This window comes from Theobroma cacao, chromosome 4, assembly GCF_000208745.1.
Source record: "Theobroma cacao cultivar B97-61/B2 chromosome 4, Criollo_cocoa_genome_V2, whole genome shotgun sequence".
NCBI classification, from domain to species: domain Eukaryota; kingdom Viridiplantae; phylum Streptophyta; class Magnoliopsida; order Malvales; family Malvaceae; genus Theobroma; species Theobroma cacao.
In genome coordinates, this window is record NC_030853.1 from 10285987 (window position 1) to 10292325 (window position 6339).

At 33.9% G+C, this 6339-nt stretch overlaps 1 long non-coding RNA gene across 1 annotated transcript; it reads left to right on the plus strand.

The window, feature by feature from the left end:
* LOC108661746 lies at nt 370-2081 on the plus strand. Its single transcript, XR_001927524.1, has 3 exons — nt 370-408; nt 1089-1169; nt 2045-2081. It is a non-coding gene; the product is annotated as an uncharacterized LOC108661746 (long non-coding RNA).

The window sequence follows — 6339 nt, forward strand, 5'->3', positions numbered from 1 at the left end:
GGAGTATAATTTGAGTTTGAGAAGTGAAAAATTTTAATTTCGACATTTTTTCAAGCATAGGGGTAAAATAGTCATTTTGCCACCCTAGGGGCAAAATTATAATTTTGCACCACCCAACACTTTCCAGCACATGGATTTTACCCAATATTATCATGGATAATTGAGAAAATTTATATGGTGGAGAGAGATTGCTTAATGAGTAAGAATGACATATGGACCAATGGAATGGTGACATGTGTTAAATTCTCAACCATTTATTATTTTCCTTATAAATTAGCACAAAATCAGCCCATTTCTCATTCATATGGCCGGCCAAAGCAAGAACAAAGGAAGAAAAGAAAGAACAAGAACCCTAGGGTGAAAATTCAAGAGAAAATTGGTGGATTTCAAGTAATCAAGCAATCAAAGGTAAAATTTCTTGATTTTGACTTGCGATCTACCTTTCCCGTGCATTCTTTTACATTTTCCATGGTTGAATCACATGATTTCATGATGGGTGTCTTGCTGGCTGAACACTCAGAGAGAGGTTTTGATGCTTGATTGGTTAGATTTCAATGTATTTTAGTGTTTTTAGTTGATTGGTGATGTGTAGCATGAAAATCAAGCAAGAAAAATTCATGTTCTTCCATCACCCATCATTGGCTGAATTCTCCATGTGGAATATTGATGATGATTTTGATTTTATTTTATGTGATTGGTTAGGAATTAGTGATTTATGGTGTCAGAATCAAGTAGGAAAAATCATAGTATTGATGCACCCACCATGGCCGAATTTTCTAAGAGAAAATGTGAGGATGATTTTGCCATATTTCAAGTTATTTAATTTGTGTTTGATGATTTGGAGAATTGGAAGAAAAATGGAATTATTTGGAGTTAAATCGAACATATTGGCCAATTAATCGAGTGATAGATCGAATTAGGCAAATACCATTTTATTTAGGTACACAATTGAATTTGTGTAGAGCACCGTGTTTAGACGATAATTCTAACAATTTGCATCCCATTTCATACATTAGTATAAAGCTTGAATTGGTTTTATAACAATTTAGCACAAATGTAGTAAATGGCTTATTGTGCATTATGTCTAGGTGGTGAGCATTCTAGAAAAAGTAAAGAGATAGTACCCGAGGATTAAGAATCGAAGTACTCGGAATTTGACTCCCTAAATAGTGAGTAACCTTACTATCGTCTTAATTATCTAAAGTGGTTTTTATCTGATTTTGTGACTTTATGGAAAATGAGTTTAAATGGCAAATCTTTATGTTTTATAAACAAAATGTGTTTAAATGAAATGATTTTATAAATTGTCTTGAAATTGAATGATGGCTTTGAAAATAGAGTAATTGGAGACCATTTGATGAATTGTGAATTTATGGTTCTAATTGATTGGCTTATGGCAATATTGGCATGAATGGCTGAATTGGTATTTGTGTTGTAAATGTATAAATTGTTGTTTGCCTTGATAGGCTGGATAATGATAAAATTGCCATGTCATGCTGTTAAATTTTATTGAATTGGTGGGTTATTGATTAGTCGCTGCAGTGGACAGGTTTTTGTGGACCAGCCTATTAGAGAGGCACTGTAACCCTATTATATTCTTACCTCGGTTGGAGAGGCATGTAAGGTAACTCCCGAGGTACACTTTTAGAGTTCATTTCATGCCAAACCACCACGTGAGGGTGAACTCAGCCAACGCCAAGGAACGACTATGTTTTCAAAATAAAAACATGATTTATGCATACATAACTTTTTAACAGCCTTGGTGGACTCAATTGGGATAGCCCTTGGCCAAGGTATCCTTGATAACTGAGTATGAGAATGATTTTGGCACCAGCCAAAGTTTTAAGAAATTCATAAGCCATGTTGATTACTCGATTTATATGAATTGATTTTATTTGGTTAAAATGAGTTGAAAGGTGATATATTACAGTATGATGATCTATTCTAATCTGTCTCCATTTATGTAGCTTTAGATATTTTATATGGTATTTGTTTACTCACTGGGATTATATAATCTCATCACCCTCCTTTCCACCCATTTCAGGCTTAGGATAGTCGGTAGATAGCTCACTTTGTTGAGGGCTACAGTTGGACTTGCATCCTAAAAAACTGTAGGTTTATCGCTTTTGATACTTTTTGTCGTTTGTGGGCCCACGTGTCACTGTAAATTAAATTTTATACTTTGGTTATCTGTGTTACAGTATGTATGAATTTATTTAGCTTTTACGCTATAAAAATTATTTACCGGTAACTCTATAAATATTGTTTTAAAAGAAAATAGAATATTTTATTGAATATTTTTATTATATTCAAATAGTTATAATTTCACTTTAAATGAATGTTTTAGATATCTAAACTTATTTTTGATTATGAAATATGTGTTTTCCACTTGCATACTATATTTTTAGCTGGTTTCGAGACATTCAAGGAAAAATGACCAAATTGCCCTTATGAGACAAAATTATTTTTCTATTGTTTTGATTTGGAAATAGTTTATAATCTCTCAAAACATGATAATTAACAACTGTCCCTCATAAGGGAGGTGAGAAAAACTGATATAAAAGCCTTGCCAGGTTTCGGTTGGCATTCCGGGTGATGAATGTCTATCGGGACATCGTGACGGTTGTCACAGGCTCGAGGGGAGTACCGGGTCGTGACATTCTATGTCGTTACATAGCATAAACTATATTTAACAATTCAAGGCTTTTCTTTAAAGCCGTTATCATCAAACTAAATTTCTTCGGCACACTTTAGTTGCCAAGCAAAAACTCAAATATCATTCACTTATAAATTGCTTGTCTCAAAGTTTTTCATTAGAATTATAATTTTAGTCAGCTAATTAATCTAGTGAACATTGAGACATGATCTCAAATACTCAAATCTCTCCTTTCCCAAGCTCTTAGTAAAGATATTAGCAAGTTGATCAATGGTTGAACAATGCAGCAACTTAATCTCCCCTTCTTTTACTGCATCTCTCAAAGCATGATATTTTACATGAATATGCTTAGTTCTTCCATGTTGAACAAGGTTCTTTGCTATTGCAATTGCTAAAAAGTTGTCAACATTGATCAAAGCTCCCTTGTCTTACTTGAATCCCAGCTCAACTAGTAGCTTCCTTAACCATAAAGCATGGTTAGCAACTATTGCACAAGCAAAGTACTCTGCCTCAATTATTGACTGATCAACCACTTACTGCTTTTTTGAATTCCAGGTAAACATATCATTCATAGTTGTCACCACATATTCTTATTTCAAATCAAATCATGCCATCCTCGATGCATGTTATCATAGTCCAACCAAATCCAATGATTGGTCCTGCCTTAGACATAGTCAAATCACACTTGGTGGCCAATGATGGAGAAACAAATCACGCACAAGGCAAAGCCGCTAGGTGGAGAAACATATCATGCACATGCCAAAGCAACTACTGGAGAACAGATCACGCAAAGTGTGACACCTTGATATTTATAGACTCATAGCTAGAAGTAGATGTGATATCCCTGACTAGGGGTAATTTTGTCATTTTTTTAGTGAGCCCCTAGAAGTATGATTTTAAACAATATTAAGGCCTAAGTAGGCCTAAGGCATAAATGAATGATGAAAAAAGGGATAAATGACAAAGGAAATAAAAATAATGATGATTTCTAAGGTAGGGGAAAAACGGTCATTTTTCATCTCGGATCAAAATTTTAAGTTTTTGTGAACCCGAGTATTTCTAGACTATTATGGACCTTGTCCTAGTGTCAAAAGAGTAAAAAGATTGCACCAAAGATTGGAGGAGGACAAGCCAACTTGTTAAGGGCATTTTCATAATTTAATAAGAGATTGGATAAACTTTAGCTATAAATATCATTTGTTCCAGCAGCTTCTTCATTTCTCTAGCAGCTTATTCTTCTTCTTCCTCCCATCTCACGTTGTTTTCATCCTCCATGGAAGCTTGTTTTGAAACCTCCATAACTTCTCTCAAGCTAGCTCTAATTTTCATGCTTTTGTGCACCCTTTCATAGAACCTTTTGTGCTCTTTCACTCTCTCACTTTAAAACCCTTGAAAAGTCTTACTTTCATACTTTGTCTCACAAGCTAGGTGTTTTAGTGAGAGAAAGAGGGAGCTTCTATAATAGCTTGAAGTTTTTTTTTGGAAAGAATTTCAATTACAAAGCTACCAAGGTGAGTAGTGAATTAGAGTTGATTTTAGTTGTTGATAATGTCTAGTAATTTGATTTGTGAGTGTTTTATTGTTGAGATTGTTTAATCATTTTTAGTGTGACTAGAGTAGTGCAAATAATAGCCATTTAATGGTAGTTGGAAGCTAGTTAGAAATGACTAGTAGAACTCAATTTAGAAAATAGCTTTGGAATAGTATTAATGCCAAGTTGGATTGATGGTGATGTTGTTGTGTGTGATAGGTTCCAATGAAACCCCACACCTCCATTCGAAACCTTAGTCGAAGTTAGAGCCCACCAAAACATCAATAAAGACTAGTGAGTGAATTTGCATTTCAAAATTTCTTTGTGAAATGTAAATGTATTTGGACGAAACATTTGAATGATTTTATCAACCATTTCTTTAAAAATGTATGCCGGGGAACAAGCCCTTGATAAAATGTATTGATGTTATGAAAATGTGAAATGTGTAAAAGGATGAATCCATGTGCTCCTATATTATGTTGGTTTGTATATATATGAATATATGTTGTGCATTGATGAATAATGTTGTGTGATGATGTTGAAGTTTACGAGTAGGGAGTGCACACATAATGATGTTAGAGTGTGCGAGTCGGGAGTGCACCCATGATGTTGTTAAAGTGTGCAAGTAGGGAGTGCACACATGATGATGATATTGCATTGAGTTGAGTATGGTGGGATGGTATGTGTCACGACTTGGAATTCCCATCGAGCCCGTGACAACTGTCGCAATGTCTCGATTGACATTCATTACCCGGAATGCCAATCGAAATCTCGCAAGGCTTTCGCATCAGTTTTACTTCTCCCCTGTGAACAATAGTTATTAAATACCATGTTTTAAAGAAATATAGACTAATTTCAAATCAAAAACAATCAAAAAGTAATTTTTACTACACAGGGGTATTTTGGTCATTTTATCCAAAAATTTCAAAACCTGGTAAAAATATGATATACAAGTAATAAGCATCCATTTCATGTCTAAATATAAGTTTCGTTGTCTAATTCATCAATTTAAAGTGAAGTTATAGCTATTCAAATTAAATAAAAATATTACATAAAATATTCCATTTTCTTATAAAACAATATTTATAGAACTCTGCGTAAATAATTTTTGTAGCATAAAAGCAAAATAAATTCATACATACAGTGGCACACATAGCTAGGTATACAAAATATTATACAATGACATGTGGGCCCCAAAATAAACAAATATGTACAAGAAGGTAGACCTTCGATTTTCGAAGATGTAAATCCAAAAGTAGGTCCTCGATGAAATCAGCTATGTACAGACTATCCTGAGCCTGAAATGGTAAAAAAGAAGAAGTGAGTTTTTATAAACTCAGTGAGTAAGCAAAGTTCGTCTGTAGCATCTATAGTCGAGTAAATGGAGATAGTTAAATCATCCCATCAATATATATATAATTCATAGCATCAAAACCCATTTCAAGCCATGTAAAAACAATCACATTTCATCAAGAAAATCAACAAGGCTCATGACTTTCTTAAAAACTTGGCTTATGCCAAAAATTAGTACTCGATGATGCCTTGCGTCGGGCATCCAACTGAGTCCGCCAAGGTAGTTAAAAAGACATATACACATAAAACATGTTTTCACGTTTAAAAACATAGCCGTTCCTTGGCGTTGGCTGAGTTTCCTTTTCACGTGGTGGTTCGGCGTGAAGTGAACTCTAAACTTTACCTTAAGAGATACCCTCCGCTCCTCTCGTACTAAGGTAAATATAACGGGGTTTATCATGCCCCTCTAATAGGCTGGTCCATGGAAACCCGCCCACTGCAGTAAGCTAAATACATAACTGACCAAATCAATAAAATTTTGACAGCATAACATGGCTAATATAGTACTATCCAAGCTGTCAATGTAAGACAAAACAATTTATATAATTCACAAAACCACAATTTCAGCCATTCATGCTACCACAATTTCATAAGCCATCAATTCAAGTCATGTATATATATATAATACGAATGTATAGCCTCCACTTACTCTATTTCGAAAATCAACATTTAGTTTCAGAATAATTTATAAATCTCATTCATTTAACCAACATTTAAAATGTAAAACATAATAATTTACAAATTAAGTGCCTTATTCTTTAAAATCTTAAAACAAGTATAAACCACTTTAGATAATTAA